Below are 15,710 nucleotides of genomic sequence, written 5' to 3' on the forward strand. Positions count from 1 at the left end.
AGCACACTGACTGCAGCACAATGAGTGCATTACACATAACACCAGAATACTGACTGCAGCACACTGATTGCAGCACAATGAGTGCAGTATACAGAACACCAGAACACTGACTGCAGCACACTGACTGCAGTACACAGAACACCAGAACACTGACTGCAGCACACTGACTGCAGCACAATGAGTGCATTACACAGAACACCAGAACACTGAATGCAGCACACTGATTGCAGCATGCAGCACACTGACTGCAGCACAAGGAGTGCAGTACACAGAACACTGATTGCAGAACATAGCACACTGACTGCAGCACAGTAAGGGCATTACACAGAACACCAGAACACTGACTGCAGCACACAGCACACTGACTGCAGCACACTGAGGGCATTACACAGAACACTAGAACACTGACTGCAGCACACAGCACACTGACTGCAGCACAGTGAGGGCATTACACAGAACACCAGAACACTGACTGCAGCACACAGCACAGTGACTGCAGCACACTGATTGCAGCACAAGGAGTGCAGTATACAGAACACCAGAACACTGACTGCAGCACACAGCACACTGACTGCAGCACACTGAGGGCATTACACAGAACACTAGAACACTGACTGCAGCACACAGCACACTGACTGCAGCAAACTTATTGTAAAACTTTCCTTGAACTTGTCTCATCACTTAAGCATGAAAGGAAATGGAAACTGATTAATGACTGGACCCCCGCAGAGATCATCGCACTGCACTCAGTCGCGGGGATGAGCAAAAATTAAGATGTCATTAGCTGGAAGGAACAGAATGTGACATCGGGCAGCATCATCAACCTATGGGGGATGCAGCTGCATGCCGGGCAGGAGGGATCGCAGCAGGGATCGGAGATTATTTTGACGGTACTTAATATTTGCGGCTAACCCTGAGGGCATAGGTGCCCATTTATCATGGATTGAGATAGGAGGTGGGTTGGCACAGGCTTAGAGATAATTAATTAATGCAAATTCAATGATAATAATTGATATAAACCAACATAAGAGAAGGCTATTCAGGGGAACCCTGTTTGGCGATTACTGGTTGGTGGTGCTCCCAAAGAGAGTTCAGCGTATATACTGAGAAGGGGGTAGTCTGTGAAAGAAGACTGAAGAAGAACCAATAGGTTTTTGGGGCACGCTTTATATAGTAGTTTTAGAGGTTAATGGATGTATAGATGGCGTTAAATAAAACGTAACTTTTAATATTAAGCTTTTTTTTAAATAAATTGCTATGTATACTTATGTCGACACACCTTGTGTATATCTTTTGGAGTCCAAAACTAGTGAGGAACTCCCGCCGAAAACTCGGTCAATTACTAATAAGAAATGCAACAAGAGCGAAAATGTTTTAAGATATCGTTTGCCTGATAACCAATTTTATATATAATATAGTACTGGCAAACAAAATGAGACACTGGTCACAGCCCACCACCACTAAGTTGTCCACTACAGTGTCGGCATTGGTAGGTATCAGGTGCTAAATGTAGAGAGGGGAAAGGAAAGGGAGGGGTCAAAGTGGTTGTGGCTACACCTCAGCGGTACCGACAGGCGTACTGTTCCAGTAGTTAAATACAGCACTGGATATTCCCTATAGGTCTCCCATACAGGTACTAATCCAGCCTATCACTGCTTAGCTGCTGTGTTCGGATGGGTTACAGGCGGTCCAGTGAGGTATGGCTGTATAACCCTGCCTGGTTAATTCCGAAGTCAATAAGGTGGATGAGCCAAGGTGAGCTTATGCTGTTCAGACATTTCAGAGCAGAGCAACCCTGTTACCATTTGAGCATTGCAGGGGTGCTCGCAAAACATTTTCGCTCTTGTTGCATTTCTTATTAGTAATTGACCGAGTTTTCGGCGGGAGTTCCTCACTAGTTTTGGACTCCAAAAGATATACACAAGGTGTGCGTTTTATTTAACGCCATCTATACATCCATTAACCTCTAAAACTACTATATAAAGCGTACCCCAAAATCCTATTGGTTCTTCTTCAGTCTTCTTTCACAGACTACCGCCTTCTCTGCCCATTTATCATGTAATATATGTGGCTTATTCCCCCCCCAAAAAACATTTAGATGATTTAGTCCCAAATATAAAATGATAAATGTGCCCTGCTCAGGTGCAAGGATGGAAGTGTGGGATAATGGTAGTAAATAAGGCAATGGCGTCCTCCCTCCTGAAGCTGTGGGAGTGCAGCGGGTCACTGTGGCGCTGCCTCCCCTGCGGGAGGTATGGGGTTAAGGTAATTTGGGATAACTCTGCAACACACACAATGTCCTGCTTTGATTCCTCCTAATCAGCAGCGCGTCTCGGAGGGAGCGTCTAATTACAGCTTGCAGGGAAGTCGTTAATACATCGCTGTGCTCATTTCGGCTAATCTTTCGCTTTCTGCGAGGCCCGGGGATTAATTTCTTAGGGAATCTTTGGGCTTTGTTTAATTGTTTGGAAACATTAATGCCGGAGTGATAAGGAAAGTCGGATGTTTTCTTCAGCACGGACACTATATGTTATCCCGCACTGAGGAAGGCCAGACACCAGGAGGGAGCGTCAGCAGTTACAAGCACGACAAGTCGGCCTAATGTATGGGGGCCTTTAGAGCGCCCCAGACTAATAACAGCGATATGTCTAATAGCCCGCGCTGGCTGGGATGATAATTAAGGCCCATACACACTGGGTGACTTTCAGCTGAAAGTCGCTCAAAACAGCAGGGGAGGGGGCTCTTTGCCACTAAGAAACCATTTTAGTTTAAATCATACATTACCAGGGAAGCCCAGGAACAGAGCATTGTGTCCCCCTGGAGAGGGGCATGCTGGGCGGTATGGATAATGTATGATTGCCATCACCTGTGGGGAGCTAGGTAACTGATAAGAAAGGTGTCACCATTGGTGCTGGCAATCCTACATTACCAGGGAAGCCCAGGAACAGAGCATTGTGTCCTCCTGGAGAGGGGCATGCTGGGAGGTATGGATAATGTAGGATTGTCAGCACCTGTGGGGAGCTAGGTAACTGATAAGAAAGGTGTCACCACAGGTGCTGGCAATCATACATTACCAGGGAAGTCCAGGAGCAGAGCATTGTGTCCTCCTGGAGAAGGGCATGCTGGGAGGTATGGATAATGTATGATTGCCAGCACCTGTGGGGAGCTAGGTAACTGATAAGAAAGGTATCACCACAGGTGCTGGCAATCATACATTACCAGGGAAGCCCAGGAACAGAGCATTGTGTCCTCCTGGAGAAGGGCATACTGGGAGGTATGGATAATGTATGATTGTCAGCACCTGTGGGGAGCTAGGTAACTGATAAGAAAGGTGTCACCACAGGTGCTGACAATCCTACATTACCAGGGAAGCCCAGGAGCAGAGCATTGTGTCCTCCTGGAGAAGGGCATGCTGGGAGGTATGGATAATGTATGATTGCCAGCATCTGTGGGGAGCTAGGTAACTGATAAGAAAGGTGTCACCACAGGTGCTGGCAATCCTACATTACCAGGGAAGCCCAGGAACAGAGCACTGTGTCCTCCTGGAGAAGGGCATGCTGGGAGGTATGGATAATGTATGATTGTCAGCACCTGTGGGGAGCTAGGTAACTGATAAGAAAGGTGTCACCACAGGTGCTGGCAATCATACATTACCAGGGAAGACCAGGAACAGAGCATTTTCTCCCTGAAGGAGAGGGTCAGGTAGGCAAGTATGGGCATTACACAGTGTATGGGCAAAAAATGCTGCTGTTATGGGGCAGACAGCATTGTGGAATCCAGAAGAAGCAATGGTCAGCCGTTCCTTTTGAGGTTAGCTCTAGTGATTAATCAGTCTCTTGGTAATTAGTAAGGGGTGCAGACCAGGGCTCATCATATTGGGCTGTGTCTGGACTTTTTTATATGTGGCAGCCTTGAGTTCAAAGCCTTGCTTGGTTTCTGTTCTTTAGATTAGAAGTTGATCATAGAAATATGTGAGATTAATGGATATCTGCTGTGTACTGCTTAGCGGAGCTCATTTACCTGTGCTATCTGGAAGATCTGCACCAGCCCAAGCAATCTGTTCTATTCAGCTGTCAGCATATATTCACTATACAAATGACCTGTGCTATATGAAAGATCTGCCAGCATGTTTTTACTGTGCAACTAATCAGCTATGTTCAGAAAACCTGCTATCTGTCAGCCTTTCCCTACTGTACAATTTACCTGTGCTATTTGGAAGAACTGCCCTGTATTCCTCTGGATTGCATTTATCTGTATTATTTAGAAAACCTGCTAACATACTCTTAATTTACCAGTGTTATTCTGAAGATCTGTTTAGCTGTTTTCTGTAAAACACATGAAGTATTATCTCATTTACTGTGTATATTCATCTAGGGTATTTGGTTATTTTCTAATGTCTTGGTGGCAAGTTATCACATTTGTGATTCAGGCAACAGTCAGATGCAGCAGCACTCACCTCTGAATCAGCCCCCAAACCTCTACGGATAATGTGCCTGCTGCTTGTGACACACTGTGAACGGAAGCTGCATTTGTTTGCCTATATTATACTGTAATTATCCTGTACATTATATAACTGTCTTTTATGGAGAGTGATGGAAAGACGCTGAGGGCCATTACACTAATTGTTGGGAAATATAACACATGTGATGTTATCTGCAGCAGACACTCGTGCTGTCATTGAGTACAGTGTTATAACACATCCAACGCCTCGCTGTCTGATACAGGACATAAGATTATAGCATTATAACAGTTTACAGTGTTGCTCTGAAATTGCACACCCATGTGATATCCACTAGGTGTCGGATATAAGGTCTGACTGTCTGGTAGGAATTATATCTCACCAGCATTGGCGTATCTATAATACCATACATACAATCATACCGACCCCTCTTTCCAGCGCTACAGACAGAAATAACTGGTAAGATTTGTGCATGTGTAGTAGAGAAATCTCCAGGGACACAGCACAGGGGACATGTTTCCACAAAATCCCTAATACACAGTCGGATCCTGCGGGAGACTCCCATTTGAGGTTCTTACCTCCTGCTGCCCTGCATCATAAATCAATTCTCCCGGATTGTTTACTGCAGCCAGGGTGCAACCAAAGAATATGCAAGGACAGAGATTTGCTGCTGTCATTGTGACTGGTATCTGGGCACCACAGTCCCAACGTTGACTCCCAGCGACCCCCTCTGAAGCCAGGTACACACTAGATGATTTGCCACATACTGTAAGCAGAACCCTCAAGCAAATGATATAGAGCATACACACTGAACAACATCGTTAAAATAAAAAAAATATCACTTTGTGTGTATGGGGCTTTAGACACTCTGCAGCAGTCTTCTTTTCTCGTGTAACAGCAGTCTTCTTTACTCAGTGTTACAGCAGTCTTCTTTTCTCTGTAACAGCAGTCTTCTTTTCTCTGTAACAGCAGTCTTCTTTTCTCAGTGTAACAGCAGTCTTCTTTTCTCAGTGTAACAGCAGTCTTCTTTTCTCAGTGTAACAGCAGTCTTCTTTTCTCAGTGTAACAGCAGTCTTCTTTACTCAGTGTCCAATAATACTCTATAGTGTCAGTTGTGGCTGGGGTATACGCAGATTTAAGGAGGTGGGGGGGGGGATCCCCATGGCATGTGTACCCCTGACATTTTGTGGAGACCTACAAGTACCAACACATACAGAGTACCTGTAGTTCCACCCGTAAAACAAATATTACAATAAACAGCACACACACCATGACTGTATCATTTTATTACACTCTCATGCACACTTACATACATACTGACACACTCACAAATACTCACCTGCATCCTCTGTATCCCTACACTCTTCTTCTCCAGTAGAATCCATAGGGAACCTGTAAAAGAAATCAGCATTATCCAAGGAACCAGTGTAGTTCTCTTTGGCCCATGTAGGATATCCATGTGTTAAAAACTAAAAAAATAGCATTTCCAGACTCAAGCACACTGAATAGAATCCATGTACAGTATATAGATAGATTCTCTTCCCCCAAACAGAGGACCACCAGGTAACATGTGTCACTTGGAGACCCGATTAGGAAGCACCACATGGTAGCGCTCTCCTGATACGGGGGGACCCCTACATCTTTTTTCCCTTGCATTTTTTCAAACCAGAACCTTTTCAAAGCCGGGTTCTAATTTTTTAGGGGACGCCCTACACAATGTTTTCCTGTATTTTTAGATTTTAGAACCACCACCAGCTCAAAGAGCCCAGGGCTGGTAATGCTTTGTAGGGGGGACCCCACGCCATTTTTTCTGTTTTTGAACTTTGTTTTACTTTTACACACGTAAGCAGCTCACAAGTCTGACTGATCCATTACTGCTTCTCCAAACACGTTTTATTTGGAAACTGAATTTTGAGGTGAATTCGCAGCAGTGTTTGCAGCAACGAATCTTGGAACATTTCTGTGCTTTATTGGTGCCTATGGAGAGTCCCGCCAAGTTTGGTGGCAGTTACAGTTATTAGGGATTCTTGCAGACGCCCAGCAGCAAAAAAATTCTGTGAACATCGGCGTTGTGTGTCTGTCATCCGGTCATACGAGAGTGATAAAGTATTGATGATCATTGTGTGACATCATCCACATTTCTATCAATAATGCCGAATGTGTAGACGCTGGGAGGAGGGAGGGCTCTAAAGGAATCATCCAACAACTCGTTACACCATATCTTTGCACCAGATTAACTGCAGAACTTCTGGTTCCACTGGTGGTCCACAGGCCCTGTGCAATCAAGCCAGGCCGTACCCTAGACAGCTGCCTGAACGGCGTCATCCGTGGCAAATCCTCGTTATGTATTAAAAGGTCCTGAAAGTTTCCAAGTGTCCTTTATACTGTGTACTGCGATATATCCCACAGTCTCCCTTTCTACAAATTCCCTTTGTGTTAGCAGCAATGAGAGAAAGGAACGCAGCCAACCAACCGTTCAATGAGCCCCACGAGCCGTTCTGGGTGTATTCGCACGGGTCCACGCCATACTCTTGTGACCAAGCAGCTGGCAATTAATATGTACAAAGGCTGTGGCACGGGAGGCCCGAAACCGGCAGCTATCTCTAAATTAAACCTTCCTCTCACTCCTGTTCAATCACATAACTGCTGGAAGGCAGAAAAGAGACAGATGTCGCCTAGAAATCCTCCAGTGTAATTTTAAAATAAAGACCCAAAAAAGACAAGAAGAGCGAGGGAGTGGAGTGAGTGGCAGCGAGACGCGGCAGAGAGGGGGAAGCGGGAAGCACAGATTAAACAGTACATGAGAGACACACAGGAAAGAGTGACAGACCGGGAGTGACAGAGGAGACTCACGGGGAAGATAATGAGAGGTGGCAGTAAAAGGAGAACATAGGGGCAGTGGAGAGGAAGATCAAAACTTGGAGAGGGCTGCAACCGAGATTCAGAGAATATATTCCACCGAAATGAGGAAACATTAACTATTTCTCTGTTACATTCTGACACGTCCTTCTTCCCTGGGTGGATATCTATGGCTTTCCATAAGGATACCGGGTTCTACCCCCAGCCCTGATCTACAGAAATGCAAACTGTATATACAGTAGTCTACCTGTTCTGGAAATGAAAAAGGTCACCAGGGAGATCTACCACTACACTGCGGATGTCCTGCCCCTGTCCAGCCTCTGTCCTGATCTCCTGCATCTGTCCAGCCACTGTCCTGGACTCCTGCCTGTGTTCAGCCACTGTACTGAGCTCCTGCCTCTGTCCATCCATTGTACGGAGTTCCTGCCTAGGTCCAGGTCTAGTCCTACGGTCCCACCTCTGTCCTACCACTACACTGGGGATGTCCTGCATCTGTCCAGCCACTGTCCTGACCTCCTGCCTCTGTGCAGCCACTATCCTGGACTCCTGCCGCTGTCCATCCACTGTCCTGATCTCCTGCTTCTGTCCAGCTAATATCCTGGACTCCTGCCTGTGTCCAGTCATGGTCCTGATCTCCTGCCTGTGTCCAGTCATGGTCCTGATCTCCTGCCTGTGTCCAGTCATGGTCCTGATCTCCTGCCTGTGTCCAGTCATGGTCCTGATCTCCTGCCTGTGTCCAGTCATGGTCCTGATCTCCTGCCTGTGTCCAGTCATGGTCCTGATCTCCTGCCTGTGTCCAGCCACTGTCCTGATCTCCTGCCTGTGTCCAGCCACTGTCCTGATCTCCTGCCTGTGTCCAGCCACTGTCCTGATCTCCTGCCTCTGTGCAGCTACTGTCCTGATCTCCTGCCACCGGCCAGCCACTGTCCTGATATCCTGCCTCTGTCCAGTCATGGTCCGATCTCCTGCCTCTGTCCAGCCATGGTCCGATCTCCTGCCTCTGTCCAGCCACCATCCTGATCTCCTGCCGCTGTCCAGCCACCGTCCTGATCTCCTGCCTCTGTCCAGCCACCGTCCTGATCTCCTGCCTCTGTCCAGCCACCGTCCTGATCTCCTGCCTCTGTCCAGCCATTGTCCTGATCTCCTGCCTCTGTCCAGCCACTGTCCTGATCTCCTGCCACTGTCCTGATCTTCTGACTCTGTCCAGCAACTGTCCTGATCTCCTGCCTCTGTCCAGCCACGGTCCTGATCTCCTGCCTCTGTCCATTCACTATCCTGATCTCCTGCTTCTGTCCAGCCACTATCCTGGACTCCTGCCTGTATCCAGCCACCATCCTGATCTCCTGCCTCTGTCCAGCCACCATCCTGATCTCCTGCCTCTGTCCAGCCACCGTCCTGATCTCCTGCCTCTGTGCAGCCACTGTCCTGATCTCCTGCCTCTGTCCAGCAACTGTCCTGATCTCCTGCCTCTGTCCAGCCATGGTCCTGATCTCCTGCCTCTGTCCATTCACTGTCCTGATCTCCTGCTTCTGTCCAGCCACTATCCTGGACTCCTGCCTGTATCCAGCCACCGTCCTGATCTCCTGCCTCTGTCCAGCCACTGTCCTGATCTTCTGACTCTGTCCAGCCACTGTCCTGGTCTCCTGCCTCTGTCCAGCAACTGTCCTGATCTCCTGCCTCTGTCCTGATCTCCTGCCTCTGTCCAGTCATGGTCCGGATGTCCTACCTCTGTCCAGTCATGGTCCGGATGTCCTACCTCTGTCCAGTCATGGTCCGGATGTCCTACCTCTGCCCTACCACTACACAGCTGATACCACATTTAGAACTATTACTTCTAAGCTGCCTGTCTACACTCCAGTTGATTGTAGATGTATACATTGAGATATCTGACAGACAGATGCTCAGAAGGTCATACCTTGGAGGTCTATAGTGTCTTGTATATAGTCTATCAATGTCCATTGTCCTTCCCAATAATTACATAGCTAACCTGTAATGGAGGGACATGTTGGGGTTGGATTACTCAGCAGGGTTGGATGTGGCTCTTCCAGGTCCAGTTATGTAACACATCATTTATTAATGCCATTACAGCCCTAAGACACACAGGGAGCCCAGCTCATGGCAATCCGAAAACAGTATAGGGCAGTGGTTCCCAGACTGTGTGCTGTGGCACCTTGGGGTGCCTCAGGACACTTGCAGGGGTGTCTTGGGTTGGTGGGCCAGGACTAATTAAAATGATGATCAATATCACAGATGAAACCAGTGCTGTCAATGATAACTTGGACATACAATAGCAAGTTCTGTCTCTTACCATGAAACTGACCCTAAGGATGACATACAAACACAAATTACTAAATTATCAATAATTAACATTCGGCCTAGGGGTGCCGTGAAATTGTTTTGATGCTCAAGGGCGCTGTGATTCTAAAAAGTTTGGGAACCACTGGTATAGGGGATCCTTCCCCTTTAAGGCCGGATTACAGTTCTATACGTTGATCTTCTCGCTTTATAGATTTGACAGATTTTTTTTATATATTTAGATCCAGCTCGCTGTAACTAGCGCTGAGTGTCAGGCGAGTGACTCACTCGCTGCTCCGGAACCTGAACCGGATGAGAAGACAACTGAGTAGTGCGTCTGTCGGAACTGTACAGTGTGCAGCGACTGCACCTGTGTACCTGATATCTGTAGTGACACAGACTGCCGAGAATAGGAAGCCACGCGCCTGCCCTGCCCAAATATCCCCCCCCCCCCCCCCCCCGAATAAACACAAGGCTTCATCTTTCATTAATCGAGTGAAATAAGAGCTAATCTTCCGCTGAGAGGGTTTACAAGAGAGCGGATTAGACAGCCGGAACATGAGAGATCAGAGGGGCTAACGGAGCAGTCACTAGGCATTAGCTGGGCTGTCCCTGCAATGGGAGCACTGGTCCCTGATTACTGCCGAATGTTACTTACATCTCAGTGCAAGGAGGGGATTTACACCGCTACGGTGGCTCAGTGCGTTCATGTTGGCTCACGTGTGTGTTACCGGGGACTTGGGGGTCTATGACCCTAATTCAGATCTGATCGCAGTACAAATTTGTTCTCAAAATGGGCAAAACCATGTGCACTGCAGGTGGGGCAGATGTAACATGTGCAGAGAGAGTTACATTTGGGTGGGGTGTGTTGAAACTGAAATCTAAATTGCAGTGTTCTAAAAATGCAGCCAGTATTTTCCCTGCACAGAAACAAAATAACTCACCCAAATCTAACTCTCTCTGCACATGTTACATCTGCCCCACCTGCAGTGCACATGGTTTTGCCCATTTTGAGAACAAATTTGTACTGCGATCAGATCTGAATAAGGGCCTATGTACTAAGCCTTGAAGAGAGATGACGTGGATGTAGGTACAAAGCTCTATATCATGGGTCTTCAAACCATGGCCCTCCAGATGTTGTGAAACTACAAATCCCAGCATGCCTAGCCGCAGTTTTAACACTCCCTTATAGCAAAACTTTGGCAAGGCATGCTGGGATTTGTAGTTCACAACATCTGGAGGGCCACAGTTTGAAGACCCATGCTCTTTATGCTTATCCTTGGAGAGATATATAGGGGTCTATGTACTAAATATACCAGCACTGATGAATCGGCTCCTTAGTGGTCATTTTAAATAGAGATGTGTAGGTTCTGATTTACTCTGATTTCAAAGCAGGATCTTAATGGCTATCAACTGCCAACAACTGTCATGTGATGATTTACTCTGATTTCAAAGCAGGATCTTATTGGCTGTCAACAACTGTCATGTGATGATTTACTCTGATTTCAAAGCAGGATCTTATTGGCTATCAACTGTCAACAACTGTCATGTGATGATTTACTCTGTTTTAAGCTGATTTCAAAGCAGGATCTTATTGGCTATCAACTGTCAACAACTGTCATGTGATGATTTACTCTGATTTACTCTGATTTCAAAGCAGGATCTTATTGGCTATCAACTGTCAACAGCTGTCATGTGATGATTTACTCTGTTTTACTCTGATTTCAAAGCAGGATCTTATTGGCTATCAACTGTCAACAACTGTCATGTGATGATTTACTCTGTTTTACTCTGATTTCAAAGCAGGATCTTATTGGCTATTAACTGTCAACAACTGTCATGTGATGATTTACTCTGTTTTACTCTGATTTCAAAGCAGGATCTTATTGGCTATCAACTGTCAACAACTGTCATGTGATGATTTACTCTGTTTTATTCTGATTTCAAAGCAGGATCTTATTGGCTATCAACTGTCAACAACTGTCATGTGATGATTTACTCTGATTTACTCTGATTTCAAAGCAGGATCTTATTGGCTATCAACTGTCAACATCTGCCATGTGATTTACTGTAGGATAGCCAATAAGATCCTGCACATCTCTAATTTTAAATAACCTCCGGAAAGGTAAAGGTTCCAAATCTATAATTAAGATGAGAGAGAACCTTCTGCCGCAGGGATCAGAGATTACACAAACGTCTTCATAACCTGATGGTTTCCCAATGTCATAGCCAAGACGTCCATTAGGGTGGACTCAGCGCAACAGTGAATCATTCCGTATTGGCTAAATTCTGTATGGCCTTCCTGTGAGAGATAGCACTTTGCTTGAGAAGTGAATTGTAATAAATAATGTCTAAGTCCATGATATATGGAATTTTAAACACATTATATAAAACAATACTTTTTTTACATGAATCTGCTTTTGTAACTTAAGTCGGAATCATCAGAAGCCCCGATACTGGTAATTTCGCGGCTTTTGAAGGGAGGGGGATACATGAGGTCTGTATCTTTGAGAAAACCTCCAATGCACTACGGAGGAGAAAGGCATCAGAACACAATATCTGTGGCCACAGAGCTACTGCCGGCCGGCACCCGCATTGGCGGATTTAAAACACAGCGGAGGCCACAAGTATTAACATTTTGCTGCTAGAGTTCAAAGCGTAGCGGAAACCGCTAGTGTTAAAATCTGGAGGCTTATTCCCCCTTGTTTTTATCAGTTTGACACCTCTGTAATGGCGATACCAGAGGTTATATAGAAAAAGGTTATTGTGCTATTATTAAATAAACAGACTGAAAAACTATTAACCCCTGATGGACTACCGACTTACCTTATAAAATCACTAAGGGCCTTATTTTGGTTCATTCTTTCTGACAAAATCCTTCTTAGATGGACAAAACCATGTGCACTGCAGGGGGGGCAGATGTAACATGTGCAGAGAGAATTAGATTTGGGTGAGTAATTTTGTTACTGTGCAGGGAAAATACTGACTGCTTTATTTTTACACTGCAATATAGATCTCACTTTGAAGTAAAACCCCACCCAAATCTAATTCTCTCTGCACAAGTAACCCCTGCCCCACCTGCAGTGCACATGGTTTTGCCCATCTAAGAAGGATTTTGTCAGAAAGAATGAACCAAAATAAGGCCCTAAGTGCCTGTTCTAACAAAGCACAATATTTAGGATTCACTAACCATTGGAATCTTATAAATCACCGGCTGGTGTGTATAATATATGTGTATTTTATTGATTGTATATTTTATTCTTTTTTGTCCATTTTTTATTAAATATTGCTTTATTTATACATTGTCGCCATTGGCTATTTTTGATTGTATAGAATTGAACACCCAGTTTCGAGCGCTGCCTAAATACCCATTTCTTCTGTTTTTTACCACTGTGGATTAAGTACCCCCATCTAGACAGCAGCTGAAACGGGCCATATCCCCCTAGCGCTTTACATTTTCACATTTCTTGTAACTTGCAAATCAGCCCGGCTAACATGCAAATCAGCCTGGCTAACATGTGCGTTCGTATGGCTAACATGCAAATCAGCCTGGCTAACATGCAAATCAGCCTGGCTAACATGCAAATCAGCCTGGCTAACATGTGCGTTCTTATGGCTAACATGCAAATCAGCATGGTTTGTATGCTGGCAGGTTCTACCTCTGTACATCCTGTTTCCTGTTCTGCCCTTTTGCTCCACGGGAGGTTTCTGTCCACCCTGAGCTCGCCTTGGGACCCTGCGTTACGGTGTGACAGGTGTACCGCCCCATTACGTGAAGCTGCATTGTGTGCACAGGCTGGGATCTATGCACAGTAGACTCATATTAGAACATACTGGGTGTAGATTACGTTTGTGCCTGTTTATACTGCAGGGCACCCACATACTATAGGAGGCCAGCCAGCCAGTCACCCAATTTCCACCCCTCTGGCTTCGGTTTTTCAGACTTAAATCTGAAGCCTGTCTCTAGTATCCCTAGGACAATGATCACTTCTAGAGCAGGTCTGACCCCCTACACACCCCATGTCATCCCCTGCCTCTTACTGGTCTCTTCTGAGATGAACTGTAAGCTCTTTGGGACAGAACGTTTGTGAATGAGCAATATTCTCTTGTTTCTATATTCCCTCCGTAAGGAGCTTTATGTTCTAATGACATAAATAATAGACAGATGATCTGTGTGTAATATGTGGCACAGACAGGCGCACTCAGGGGAGGGGGGCAGGTGAGAGGACCCCTGGGGATAGAGGTTAGTGGACTCTATTGAAAAAGCGTCCTTTTATTGTGGCTGATAATCTGCCCCCAGAGACACCTCCATCTTCCAGTGACTTGTCAGTGGTGCACTGGAGGGCGTAATAGATATAAATATTGCGTTAAATCTCTCTGTCAGGGGATCTGTGAGCAGATTAATGTCTCTCTCTCTCTCTGCGCCTGTCCCTTGTCTCAGGCTCTCTGTCCCTTCCCGCTGTGCATTGTACCGCTCTGTGTTACTCCCTCTCGCTGGGGCTATAAATTCAGAGAAGTGTCCTGTGCTGGAGCGTTGGCTCTGATAGGCTGAACAAACCTGGGCTCGGCCTGCGAAACAAACAGCGCTGTCAGCGGCGTTTACCCCATTTATAAACCGCTGTCCTGTGATTATCGCAACCCCTTAATTCCCAGAGGCCTGGGGGCTCACAGACACAGTTATTGGATATTGTCTGTGAGATATATCACACCCTTTATTCCCAGCAGGGGTAAAAACAGGAGTAAGGTGCAAATACAAGTTCTAAACAATGATATATATATATATATATATATATATATATATATATATATATATATATATATATATATATATAGGGGTTTATGTTCTGTACTAAGCATTGGAGAGAGGTAAAGTACCAGCCAACCAGCTCCTAACTACCATGCCACAGCTGCATTTGAAAAATGACCGTTAGGGGTGGTTGGTTGGTGCTTTATCTCACTATTGCCAGGGTTGCTGGTTTGTTGCCAGGTGTTTCTTGTTAATTGCCAGGGGTTGTATGCTTGTTGCCATGTGTTTCTTGCTTATTACCAAGTGTTTGCTTGTTGCCAGGGACTTCCTGCTGGTTGCCAGGGGTTTCTTGCTTGTTGCTATATGTTGCTTGCTTGTTGTCAGGTGTTCCTTGCTCATTGCCAGGGGTTGCATGCTTGTTGCCAGGTGTTTCTTGTTCATTGCCAGGGGTTGCATGCTTGTTGCCAGGTGTTTCTTGCTCATTGCCAGAGGTTGCTTGCTTGTTGCCAGGCATTTCTTGCTCATTGCCAGGGATTGCTTGCTTGTTGCCAGGTGTTTCTTGTTCGTTGCCAGGGGTTGCTTGCTTGTTGCCAGGTGTTCCTTGCTTGTTGCCAGGTGTTTCTTGCTCATTGCCAGGGGTTGCTTGCTTGTTGCCAGGTGTTTCTTGTTCGTTGCCAGGGGTGATTGCTTGTTGTCAGGCGTTTCTTGTTCATTGCCAGGGGTTTCTTGCTTGTTGCTAGGTGTTGCTTTCTTACTGTCAGGTGTTCCTTGCTTGTTGCCAGGTGTTTCTTGCTTGTTGCCAGGTGTTTCTTGCTTGTTGCCAGGTGTTTCTTGCTTGTTGCCAGGTGTTTCTTGCTTATTGCCAAGTGTTTATTGCTAGTTGCCAGGGGATCACCCTCCCCGCCCTGTGCAGGCCACATCATGTTATACCGCCCGCTTGTTACCGCCCCGGTGGCACCTGGGTCTATCTTACAACACAAGAGGGGAGATAATGATCAGACTGTGTGTTACTTGTGTTGGGGTGTAGTCATTATATGATTAATACATTAATACCGTGACTCCGCATTACCGGAGGCGATCAAATGCTCAGTGGAAAAGGACTTTCTGTATAGGAACCTATTAGCATATCGTATTAACATTAAGTAGCAAGAACTTAAATGGTGTCATCTGGGTCATGGACGCACTAAAATGACAATAAAATCCCAATGTACAAGATAACATCATCTTGCCAAGCCACCTCCAGATTTGGCGGAGCCCCAAGCAGAACCCAGGCTATGTGCGTACAGGGAACGTGGATTGGTGGAATAAAATGTCTTACTTCTCTTGTTTCCCTCCGGGGTAAACATACTA

At 45.9% G+C, this 15,710-nt stretch overlaps 1 pseudogene; it reads right to left on the reverse strand.

The window, feature by feature from the left end:
• Window positions 1-1,592: 1,592 nt before the first annotated feature.
• On the reverse strand, window positions 1,593-1,711 carry LOC146044358 (5S ribosomal RNA; annotated as a pseudogene).
• Window positions 1,712-15,710: the final 13,999 nt, after the last annotated feature.

This window comes from Crinia signifera, chromosome 19 (genome assembly GCF_055691185.1).
Source record: "Crinia signifera chromosome 19, ASM5569118v1, whole genome shotgun sequence".
NCBI lineage: Eukaryota > Metazoa > Chordata > Amphibia > Anura > Myobatrachidae > Crinia > Crinia signifera.